Raw genomic sequence first — 12,450 nt, forward strand, 5'->3', positions numbered from 1 at the left:
TGTCTGGAATGACACCCACTGGTGTGGCTTCTATAATAAGTGTGTTGATGGAATTTTCCCGAGTGGCAGGGGGGCCACCATTGGATGATGGAGGAAAATGCTTATGATCATTGCTTAGATGCTAGGAAATGCCTTGCTTTAGTCAGTGGAGTGGATAATTTTTCTATATTTGTGTGATTTTTCCCCTCATTACTCATTTGCTCATTGATGTGTTTGATTATTCATTCAACAAACATTTCACAAACACCTCATGAAGCCAATGGGTCAGAGAAGTTAGCTCGGGAACTGGGCCCCCTAGGTTCAAATGCCAGCTCCCTCGTTTCCACACAGTTTTTTCAAACCCCCAATTCCTTATGCTAAATACGAGTAAATATAGTATCAGCGTCATGAGGTGGTTCTGAGGGATTCAGTAAGATCACGTTTTAAATCCTCCATAAATGTTAGCTACTATTACTGTCATTGTCACTATTACTTTTAGCCAAATGTCGAGTGGGATGCTGGGGAAACAGAGATAAATAGCATGGCCCCTGCCCCTCAAAAGCTCACAGCCCAGCTACAAAGGCTGATATGAAAAGTGCCCGTGAGGGTCAGGGGCAGAATGATTGAAGGGGACTGTGGGGACTGCAGAGGAGAGACCTGTGAACTCTGCCTGGGGATGCAGAGAAGGCCACTCGGAGGATGCAAGTCCATTCAAGTGGGCCTCGAAGGGTATTTAAGATGCTAACAGTCAAAGAGGTGAACGAATGACATTCCAGGCAAATGGAAGACCATGAACATGGGCAAAGGACAGCTAACCATCTAGGGTAGCTGAGCATCAAATGAAGATGACAGGGCTTCCCTGGTGGCGCAGTGGTTGAGAGTCCACCTGCTGATGCAGGGGACACGGGTTCGTGCCCCGGTCTGGGAGGATCCCACATGCCGTGGAGTGGCTGGGCCCGTGAGCCATGGCCGCTGAGCCTGCGCATCCGGAGCCTGTGCTCCGCAACGGGAGAGGCCACAACAGTGAGAGGCCCGTGTACCAGAAAAAGAAAAAAAAAATGAAGATGACAGTGGGCAAGAGGATGGTCATGTGGCCAGGTTACAGAAAGCCTTGAATGCCAAGCCAAGGCAGGGGTGGGGGGCATTTGGGTTTTATTCTATTGGCCATGGGAAGTGATTCCAGCATCTTAAGCAAACAAACAATGGGATCTGATCTTTGCCAAGGGTACAACTTGCCATTATAAAAATAAATACGTTCACCTGAGACTCTGAGAAAACTGGCAGGAATAAGCAGCCAGATTTTCAGTGCCTTGCCTGTGTGAGTTAGCTTCCTGCCACAGGCAAGGGGGCCAAGAAGAATGATGTCACGGAGGCTGTGGGATGCCTCGTGTTCAGAGCCGGCAGCCAAATGACGCCTACCAGGCACCGTGAGGCAGGGGAGGCAAACAGGAAGGCATTTAGCACGACACCTAGCTTCCTCCAATCCCTGCGGCCCCAGTGGGCTCCTGGCAATCTGGGGAAATTATAGATGGGACACTGAGGGACAAAGCACATTAGAGCCAGATGGACCTGAGTCTGAACCCTCATTCTTCCACTTAACTAGCTGTGTGACCGTGGGGACCAATTGCTTAACTTTGCCAAGGCTCAGTTTCCTCATCTGTAAAATGGGAATCATGGTGACCGTTTCACAAGGTCGTTGTAAGGACTCAGTGAGAGAATGTACGGGAAGTTTTAAGCACAACGCCAAGTATGCAGTAAGTGCTCATCAAATGGTAGATGTTCAAAGGGGCTTTGGGAACTTTGAAAAGACTCAGCACACAGGCCTTCCCCACTTCCCACCACCCCTTCCTCTGTCACGTCTTCTTGCAGTTACCCTCTGCCCAGGCTGCAAACTGCCCCAGGACTGGCTGGAGAGGAACATGAGTGGGAAAGCCCAGCTCTCTGCCTTGGAGGGTTTATGGTCAGAGAAAACAAAAGCATATCATGCATTTTTTCGCCACTTTTCTCTTAAGAGGGTAAAATACACATCATACATCTTTTTTCCCCCCAGGACCTTACAAATTTTAGCTGTAAATGGTAAAACACATCAATGAATTTCCCCAAGAATATTTATTGAAATTTCACTTTTATTACAAAGCCATTTGAAAAGTGAAACTCCAAGGAAAACGTATTTTGTGCAGCCATTGATCTTAAAATATTTACTATGAATATGCTCATCCTAGAAATATTACACACTGCTTTTTATTATTTGTTCTGGATGAAGTTGCAGGGATTTAGCCTAGTTGGTTTTTACAAGCTGACCCTCTGGACAGCATTCAGCTAGTCCTTGATTCGCTGGTTTCTAGCAACTGTACCATAGGTGTCTCTGGGATTCACAAACGGCTAGTCAACGGGGACTAGAGACACACCTGGAGCAGGTAAGCTCTGAAAACAGATAATTAGAGAAGCATGGACACTTGAGCTGGGAGGAGCTTAGAGGTCATCTTGTCCAATGCCCTCACCTATACATAATGGGCCCTTAAAGATTGGATGCCATTTCTCAACCCATCCACTGGACTGGCAAACATGAGGAAGAATGATAATCCCCAAAGTCCATGAAGACGCAGGGGAACAAGCATTTTATACATTGCTGATGGGAATATGAATTGTTACAGACTTTTTTGAGAGCAGGCCACCAGTATTGATTAAAATTATAAGTACACACACCCCTTGAACCAGCAATTTAACTTTTGGGAATCTGTCCTATAGATCTAAAAGCACTCGTATAGACATGCATATGTAGAGTGATGCTTTTTTCAGCATAGTTTGTAGTGGCCCTAACTAAAAATTGCCTGGATATCCATCAAAAGGGCAATGTGTGAGTAAAGTGTTCTCTGATTCCGTAGACTGGTGGTCTCTAAGTATTTTTGATTGCTCATTTAATGATAGCATGCACCTCCCAAATATGGATATTTATTTGCATGTATGAATATCTTAAGTGTAGGATAAACAAATACAAAATAGAGATTTTAAAAAGGTGAGATAAAAATAAAGAGAGATAAAACTTTGAATAGTTTTTCCTTGTGCCAGTGGGGTGTATGCACCCTGTTTTGGAGAGCCTTGCTAGAGAATATTATGCTACCTTCCTAAAAGAGTGAAATTGAATTTTGGGGGCCATCATTTGATCTTGCAAAAATGTGATTATACAATGCAGATTGTTCTTCCTTTTTATCTTCCACTAAATGATGCACTATATTCATGGATATAGGTATATGGATATAGGCATAGAGACACACACACACATGCTTTTACATATTCATAGGAATATAGAGAAGAGTGTGAATGGATTACACCAGGCTGTCACTATTGGGACTATATTGGGGGCAGGACAGGAAGGTTTGAAAAGAAAGGAAATTGGTGGGGGGGAAGATATAAAAAAGACTATAGCAGGGGCTTCCCTGGTGGCGCAGTGGTTGAGAGTCCGCCTGCCGATGCAGGGGACGGGGGTTCATGCCCCGGTCCGGGAAGATCCCACATGCCGTGGAGCGGCTGGGCCCGTGAGCCATGGCCGCTGAGCCTGCGCGTCCGGAGCCTGTGCTCCACAATGGGAAAGGCCACAACAGTGAGAGGCCCGCGTACCGCAAAAAAAAAAAAAAAGACTACAGCAAAATGGGGAAATGTTCGTAATATGATGCTAAATAAAAAGGAAAGTAAAAGTCTACATTTGTTCCCATAGGTAAAAAATTAAATTAGCATATGATAAGGGACTAGAAAACTATATGGACAAGTGAGGGTAGTGATTGGATTAGGTGCATAGCTTTTGTCTTGTGTTTTGGTTTTCATTTAACCTCAATATTAACAGCTACCGTCTCGTCTCCCTCTGGGGTATTTACTCCTAGGTTCTCCTTCTCCCAGGACAATGACATCACCCATTGTCCTCTCTGCAGAGACCTTGTGCATGCCGGTGCCCCTGCTCCATGGACCCCACGCTCCCGTGGTTTCATTTCACACACCTGGCAGACAGGCTTGTGTCTCTCAGGCCCAAGTCCAAGTGACCAAAATAGAGAATCGGATCACCCCAGCTCAGGTTAGAGAGTCCCAATGAACTCTGGCTGGGAATACAAGGTCGTGAGGTTAAACCCAGATGTCACCTCCACCGCCATGTTTGAGTGATAGAGAAGGGGATGGAATCTCCCACAGCTGGATGGAAGTGGCCCAGACAGTTCTGTAGCCCAAATTCTGCAGATCCCAGGTCTGGTGAGCTTTCCCTCCTCAGAGTTGTCTTATTCTCCACATCCGAGGACTAGCTCAGTGATTTATGGCGTTAGGACATGCAAGAGGTATCAAACAGGGCATTTCTGTGGGAAAATGGCAGAGTAATTCACAGAAACGGAATGTGGGTGTTTAAAGGAGTGAGAATAGATGAGCGTGTCTCTGGATTATTTCCATCGGTTGTTCTTCTGCAATCAAAAATCCGCATAAAACATTTCACTTCTGGAGCCCACTGTCCAGTGCAGCTGCCAGATCTGAGGGTTGGCTGGCATCCTTTGCATCAAACGTCCTCTTCCTGGCCCCATGACTTGGCCTGACCCTGAGCAGCAAAACAACCTCAGCCCAGGGATGGGAAAGACAGAGAAGGTTTGGGCAGAGGGTCCTTGGACGGGGCAGCCATGGTTGGATAAGCCCTGCTTGGTGCTCTGAGGGGCAGGAGACGAAGTCAGGTCCAGGATGCTTCCTCAATCAGAACTCAGTGGTGTCCGAGATGGTCCCACTGTCCTTGGCTACTGGGCCGTTGGAAGGGAAAATTGAATTATAATCCTAACATGCTTGGTACATCTGAAAATGTGTCATAGTAATTAAATGCTAATAAGGTGAGGGAGAATAAATGGTTAGTTTCCTTAGAGATTACACGCCACCCCCCGAGGTCAGGTGGAAATTGGTGGAAATTATAAGTAATGTAGTCATGTAGTCAGATCACTCGGCGGAAGAAAAGTCACGATGAAGGCAAGGAGTCATTCAGCGTTCTATAGTTGAACATCTCATTAGTGTCTGTGTCATTCAAAGACGTACTGGGTGGCAGAAAGGTGACATTTAAGGCCTCTCATGGAAAGCCAAGCCCTTAATTATCTGATGGAGGTTAATGTGGCCATGGAACAGGGGAAGCCTGGGCAGAACAGGGAGTAATGGATTATGCTAAGAGCTGGTTTCATGGGTGAGCCCAAGGAGTGGACCATCCCATTAGGATGTCTGGCCAGAGTTTTCCTGACTTGTTGGTTCCCTGCCAGGCTGAATGTGGGGACCAGGACAGTCCTCCTTGGTATCAAGAAGTGATGCCTGTGATTTTAAGGGCGGAGACGGCAGGAAACGAGCCCTCACCGTTAACAGTGATGTAGGCAGGAGCCCCGCCAGCCTGGGGGTCTAGGGAAGCATTGCTGAGGATGCTGAGGCCTGTGATGTGGCTCTGTTCTGGGGAGACACCAAGCAGAAGCAGCAGCGGGGCGGACTGTGAAGGGACTGACTCAATGGTAGAAGGTCCTCCACTGGTGCTGGTGGGCAGCCACAAAACGGCTCCCACATGATTTCACCTTTTGGTATTCATGCCCCTATATACTCCCCTCCCCTGGATGTAGGCTGAACCTACTGACTTGCTTCTAACAAATACAATACAGTAAAAGTGATGGGATGTGATTTCCCAGATTAGCTTACAAAAACTGTGACTTCTAACAAATACAATACAGTAAAAGTGATGGGATGTGATTTCCCAGATTAGGTTACAAAAACTGTGACTTCTATCTTTTTTTTTTTTTTTTTTTTTTTTTTTTTTGCGGTACGCGGGCCTCTCACTGTTGTGGCCTCTCCTGTTGTGGAGCACAGGCTCCGGACGCGCAGCCTCATTGGCTATGGCTCACGGGCCCAGCCGCTCCGCGGCATGTGGGATCTTCCCAGACCGGGGCACGAACCCGCATCCTCTGCATCGGCAGGCGGACTCTCAACCACCGTGCCACCAGGGAAGCCCTGTGACTTCTATCTTGTTCACACTCTCTTTAGGTCTTCTCACATTCTCACTCTGATGAATCAAGCCTTACGGAGAAGCTCACATGGCAAGGTACCAAGTGTGGCCTCTGGCCAACAGCCAGTGAGAAACTGAGGTCCTCGGTCCAACAGCCCGTGGGAAACTGAATTCTGCCAATGACGACATGAAGGAGCTTGGAACTGAGTCCTCTCCCAGCTGAACCCTCAGATGAGACTGCAGCCCAGCCAACTTCTTGGTTGCAGCCTCATGAGAGTCCTTGAGCGGGAGGACCCCGTTAAGCTGTGCCTGGATTCCTGACCCAGAGGAACTCTTAGTTGATGAATGTTTCTTTAAAGTTGTGGCTCTAAGCTATGCCTAAATTTGGTGGTAATTTGTCACATGCGGATAGATAATGGATACAGTGAGCTTTAGACTCTATAAGGCTGCTGGGTCAAGGAGCTCCAGGCTGCCTAGGAGGCAGACTCTCCTTGCTGTGTCTCTGCATTTCTCACCCTTGCGCCATCTCAGAGAGAGAAAGGCTCTACCTCACCTAACTTGGGAAGTGGGGCTGGGAGAGAAACCTTCATCATTTCCTGCCTGAGCCAGGGCATGGGAGTCGGTCCAGGGAGGATATCCCCTCCATCCTTCCCTCTCTTGCCACCCATCCAGACACACTCTTCCTCTTCTATTGCTCTCAGGAGAAAAAGGCAGGGTGAGGGGGTGTTCTGTGTGCTACACCTTGGAGCCTCCAATAGAAAGGAGGTTTTTATTTAGAAGAAAGACGTTTTGCTAGAGGTTTAATGATTACCTTTAAGGAATGAGCTGCAGATCTGGAGGAGGTAGAGAAGCTACCTGTCCCAAGGCAAACAAGAATGGCGTCCATCGGCAGTGGAGGCTCCCATGGGGAGCAAAGGTGGGGACGACGCCATTAGACCATTTACCTGAACATCCAGGGAAGAGCTTTTGACAAGAATCCTGCCAGTTTGTCTCCTGTTCTTCTCTATGAGTCAGGTGCAGATGGTTGACTGAGGACTTATGTAACAGTTCAAAACAACTCTCCAGTGGAATTCGGGGGCTACCATATTTCTTCCCCTTTTTTTTACCTGTGGCACTGAATGCTTATAGCTCAATCCAGTCCCCAGGCGTCTCAACAAACAGGGGATGGAAAAATTCAACAAGTGTCTCAGCAACATCTCCTCAGCTCACAAATAGGAAGAACAGGGTATTATTTTCCAGGAAGATGTTGTTTTCCTGGAAACTTTACAAACCAGGCAATCTAAGATTTCCATGCATCCTCCTTCCTTCCACTAATGTTTCCTGTGCCTCTTGGGTATCAGGTCCTGGGCTAAGGGCTGAGGTTCCAAAGATAGATACTGTTCCTGTCTTCACTGGTTTAAAAGCCAGTGAAAAAATACATAAATATAGCCTTTCAAGTGAATGAAAAAATGTTGGTGAATTGATTATCAAATTCAAAAAAAGAAGAATGGAAGGAATAAACAAAAATTATTTGATAGTGAGAGGATTTTATTTTTCCTCTTTTCCATTTTGGAGACCTGACAAAGACTGGCTTCTCAGGTATCCAGGCTCTTGTCACTTGTAGTGGTCAGGATGGCTGGCATGTGATTCAAAGGGGCAGCTGTTTGTCAGCAACTGCAGCGCACACCTGCACAAACACATATACATAAACGCACAGACTGCTGGGCTCAGGTCCACCAAAGATGCTTATCTATTAATATCTTGGAGGAGCAGGGCCTTTCTGTTGCCTCGGGTGCTGGTAACTTAGGATGAAAACTCTGGGCTCCTATCTTGTGCCAATTACGGTGCCTCTCTTTAACCCCAGTCCTTTGGAAAGTGCTGTTCCCTCTGAGCAGATTTTCAAGGACTGGGGATGCCTGATAAATGGCCCTTAATATTGAACTCAGGTGCCCACCAAAAAGTACCTTGGCAAAGAATTAGCAGTGAAACAAAAGGAGTCGCTTCCAAATGAGCTGAATGTGCACACTTGCCTCATTTTCAGCAACTTGTGGAAGAGTTATAGGGATGCAGTACAGGGGCAGTCACGTGGTTTGGGGGGAAGGAGCCCACATTCCGGCCCTCGTTCCCCCACCCATTCTCACAGCCTAACCTCGTAGGAAACCCGTTCCCGTTCCCAGTCTCATTTTTCTTATCTGTAAAATAAAGGATTTGAACTTTGGGCAACTCAGTCTCAGAAACTAAAGTTTTCTTCCCTGCAAGTGGAAATAATGTCCACCTCACCGAGGCACATGTGGGGTGACATCTGTGACACTTTCTGACCTGTAAGAACACTATTTACTGTTCTTGATCATCATTGGCTACATCATCAAGCCATGGATCTGTCTCAACCTGAAAAGAATATGGCAGGTACCGAAGACACCTTGGGAAGTTCATTCATTCAGCTCATGCGTATGCATCCAGCATCAACTGGAATTGTTTTCATATGTTTTTTTTTTAAAAAAACCCCAAACTGGAGTTGTTTTCATTTTTTTTATCAAGATTCCTCATTTTATATAAGCAATTATGTTTGTTATTTGGGTAGATATGCTCGTATTTCCCATGGCAGGGACCCAGATTTCTGCAATGCTTTTGCATAGTAGAAGTTCTCAGGAGGGCCCCAAATCTATCTTCAGTCACAAAAGGGAGCACTGGGGACAAATATACTCACATCGATTTCCTGGGACTCTTGACTCCGTCTACATATTTTCTGGACCTCTGTCCTGCACACTGTATTATGGTCAGATTTTCCAAGGAGGGTTTGAAGATAAGGGCCACATATAACTCCCTTTGTCCCTCCAATTTTTAGCACACAGTAGGGTTAAAGAGGTTAAAACAGAGGAGGGGACCTCTCAGTGGCATCATCCCACCTCTCCGCCAATGGCAGCGATTCTGCTTTGCCCCAAGCTTGCGTGTTCAGCTCAGCAAAACCAAAGCGGTAGGGCTAAGCATACCTACCCTCCTTTGAAGGCAGTTTACTGCCCATCAGCTGTTACCTGAAAATGTCCCTCAAAGGGAGTCTCACACTCGATCCAAGTAACTTGTCAAAGCATTCCTTCCAACATGACATCATATTCTCCATGAAAGGAGTTATGGTAAATAGAACAGGACCACGGTTTTATAATCATCACAGATTACTATCCCAGCCCTCTCATCTATCAAGTGGAGATAATTACATAGCATTGGTTAAGGATTAAAGGAGACAACTTCTAGTGTGGGCTGGGCAATCAAGAGGAATGATTTTCTCAGGATATGCAGGTGACCTCATAATGTACTGACTTAAAAATGCTACCTGTCCTGGCTGACAGAGCACAGCTTCCTACTGAGGATTTCACACCCACCCACCCCATTCCCGTAAAAAGCAACTTCCTAATCTGACAGCTCATTCTTGTCCCAGCCTCCGTCTTTTAACTACTTCAGCCATAGAGACAGAGAATGTCAGAACCCCAGGGCCTCTCAACCCAAGCCCTTTGTACACAGCTCTGGGTTGTAAGTAACAGAAACCAGACTCAACCCAACTTAAACAATAAAGGGACTATATTGGCTCATGTAACAAAACCATCCACGGACAGGGCCAATCACAGGCAAAGCTAGATCCTGCACTTAACAGTGTCACCAAGGACCTGGTTTCCTTCCCTCCTGACTCTCCCTTCAGTTATCAGCTTCACGCTGGGAGTGGTTCCTGCCCCAGGATCGCAAGACAGCTGCCATCAAGACCCAGGATTACCTACTTCCTCGTTCACATCCAGCAGAGTGCATAAAAACATCCCCAGAAAAAGTCTTGAAATTCCATCTGGTTCCGTTGCCTTAGCTCATATGACCATACCTGAACAAATCACTGTAGCCAGAGAGATGGGGTGTGGTGTGGGCTTAGTCTAGGTCATGCGTCCCACCCCAGAAGTGATGGTAGAGACAGCTCCAGCAGATCATAACCCGCCCCTGCCAACAGACATCAGGGTCTGCTGGGAAAGGAAATGGGGGAATGAACATTGGACATGCAACCAACAACCTTGTTCAGGCCAACTCAGCAAATACTGAGTGGTCATCAACGTGGGTTCAGACCAATCAATTTCTCGCTAAACGCTAATGAACTACTTCGGAGGCATCACATTTTAAACACCTCCAACAAATTTCCAGCCAAAAGAAATCAAACTTCAGCCCCAAGGATTCTTGCAACCACAAAGATCAATCCCAGCACTTCCATCTCCCCTCTTGGGACCCCCTAAGAACCAAATAGCTCCTGCTACTTTTAAGGGGAAAAAATGCATTCTGATATGCAAACATTATTGCATATTCATGCACTCAAAATCTAATTTTAACCGTAAGAGACTTCATTATAGGATGCTCACATAAGTAAGCAGCTTTCTTCCCAGGGTTTGGAAGCCTGTCTATTCTTCTCTCTCATTTACACATCACTGTGATTATCAGAATGAGTTTTAGTTTTTTTTTTTTTTTTTTTTTTTTTTTTTTGCTGTACGCGGGCCTCTCACTGCTGTGGCCTCTCCCGTTGCGGAGCACAGGCTCCGGACACACAGGCTCCGCGGCCATGGCTCGCGGGCCCAGCCGCTTCGCGGCATGTGGGATCTTCCGGGATAGGGGCACGAACCCGTGTCCCCTGCATCGGCAGGCGGACTCTCAACCACTGCGCCACCAGGGAAGCCCAAGTTTTAGTTTTTTAAAATTAAATATTTTGGTTTTTCCAAATTGATCCACAACGGGAGGTGAAATCCATGAGAATTACATGTTTTAACACAGGTTTGTGTAACTCCACAGCCTTACTATTAAAGTTGGAATCTGTAGACAGTCAAGGTTTCCCTGTTCTGGTCTGATTGGTTCCTGATGCATTTGTCACGCTTCTAAATACAGAGCCTCTTTTACTCTGTGGCTGGTTGGGACAGTGTCCTCTTCATGGAGAAGCTAAGAGCTATAGATGAGACCTAACGTGGAGAGAGACAAGTGGACTTTCCCAAAAGGACAAACTCCCTTCCTGTGTTTCTCAGGAGCTGGGCGACAGCTGCTGAGAACCATCCACACACAGAGCCTTAGCACCTCCTCACCCAGCCTCTGGGAGCACGTACCAGGGGTCAGGTGCCTTGCTGGGTGGACTGACTCAACACGACCTGGATGCACCCAGATCCCATCATTCCACACATCTGTGTGCCTGGCTAAGGTGCAAAGGAAACTACAAGGCTGTTTGAGCATGTGGCCCTCCACCTGGAAGGAGAGGAGGTTTCTGGGTACCTGGCAGCAGGGAACGGACTCACGCATCTACCTGGAAGAATGGGCCGGTGCCGCTGTTCTCCTGACCCCCTGGGGTGATGGGGGAAGCCCAGGGGGCCAGGCCCTGGCTGCAGTCCTGGTCGGTCCTTCAGCTACTCCACTGCCCCTCACAGACTCCTTGGCATAGGAGTCTTCTCCCTGGAGGTCGTCTGGGTGGCCAGGACAGTGAGGGCCAGAGCCAGGAAGCCAGCCTCCGGAGGAGGCCAGCTTCCCTATTCTCCATCACTCAGTGCTACGGTCTCCTATGAGACTTTAGGTTTGCTCTGGGATGCAGGTATCCCCTGGCCTCCCTTCCAAGGCAGTGTGGAAGCTCCCAGTGGGTTTCAATTACACCTACAACTCAGGAGAACTGGCCTCATCAGGGGCCGTCACAGAGCCATGCTGTATCAATAATTGTTTATGAAGACCCTGGTGTTTCCAGCTTTGAGCTGAGCCGAGTGATGCTTTAGGAGGATCTAAAACACCGTCGGCATCAGTGTGGGTTTGGGGGAGCCTCAGGAAGAACTTGGAGGCCACCAGGAACAGATACTCGAGGCCATTCACTGGCAAAACCAAAGGCGTGGGAGGCTTCCCCCTGAGGAAGGACAGGTCCACCAGGCCTCTGGGCCCTGCCTTCCCCACTGGGAGTGGCCCTCAGCTCCCACTGCCAGCCAGGGAGCACAGGGTCTGACATACCCATGCCCGGCTTTCCCAAACCCCTCACCCCCTTTTCTCCTGCTGATGCAGAGGTCAGACCAGCAGGCCCAGCACAGGCCTGGAGAAGGTGCAGTGGGGCTCAGGGGCTGCCCAAGTTCAGGCCCGTCCACATTCCTCCCTCGCAGGGGTCAGTGTGCAGCCGAGCTCTCCGCCGCCCGCCTTGGGTCTCAGCTGTCCTGGGCTGTGCTCCTGGGCTCAACCCCACCCTCCAGACCTGAGCCCCCTGGTCTCCACAGCCTCATTTCTGAGCCCAAGACATGTAGCAAAGGGCGACCCAAGAAGGTAATTAGCAGGCTTCCCTGGTGGCGCAGTGGTTGAGAGTCCGCCTGCCGATGCAGGGGACACGGGTTCGAGCCCCAGTCTGGGAAGATCCCACATGCCGCGGAGCAGCTGGGCCCGTGAGCCATGGCCACTGAGCCAGCGCATCCGGAGCCTGTGCTCCGCAACCGGAGAGGCCACAATAGTGAGAGGCCCGCGTACCGCAAAAAAAA

This window comes from Mesoplodon bidens, assembly GCF_964165515.1.
Source record: "Mesoplodon bidens genome assembly, chromosome: 19".
NCBI lineage: Eukaryota > Metazoa > Chordata > Mammalia > Artiodactyla > Ziphiidae > Mesoplodon > Mesoplodon bidens.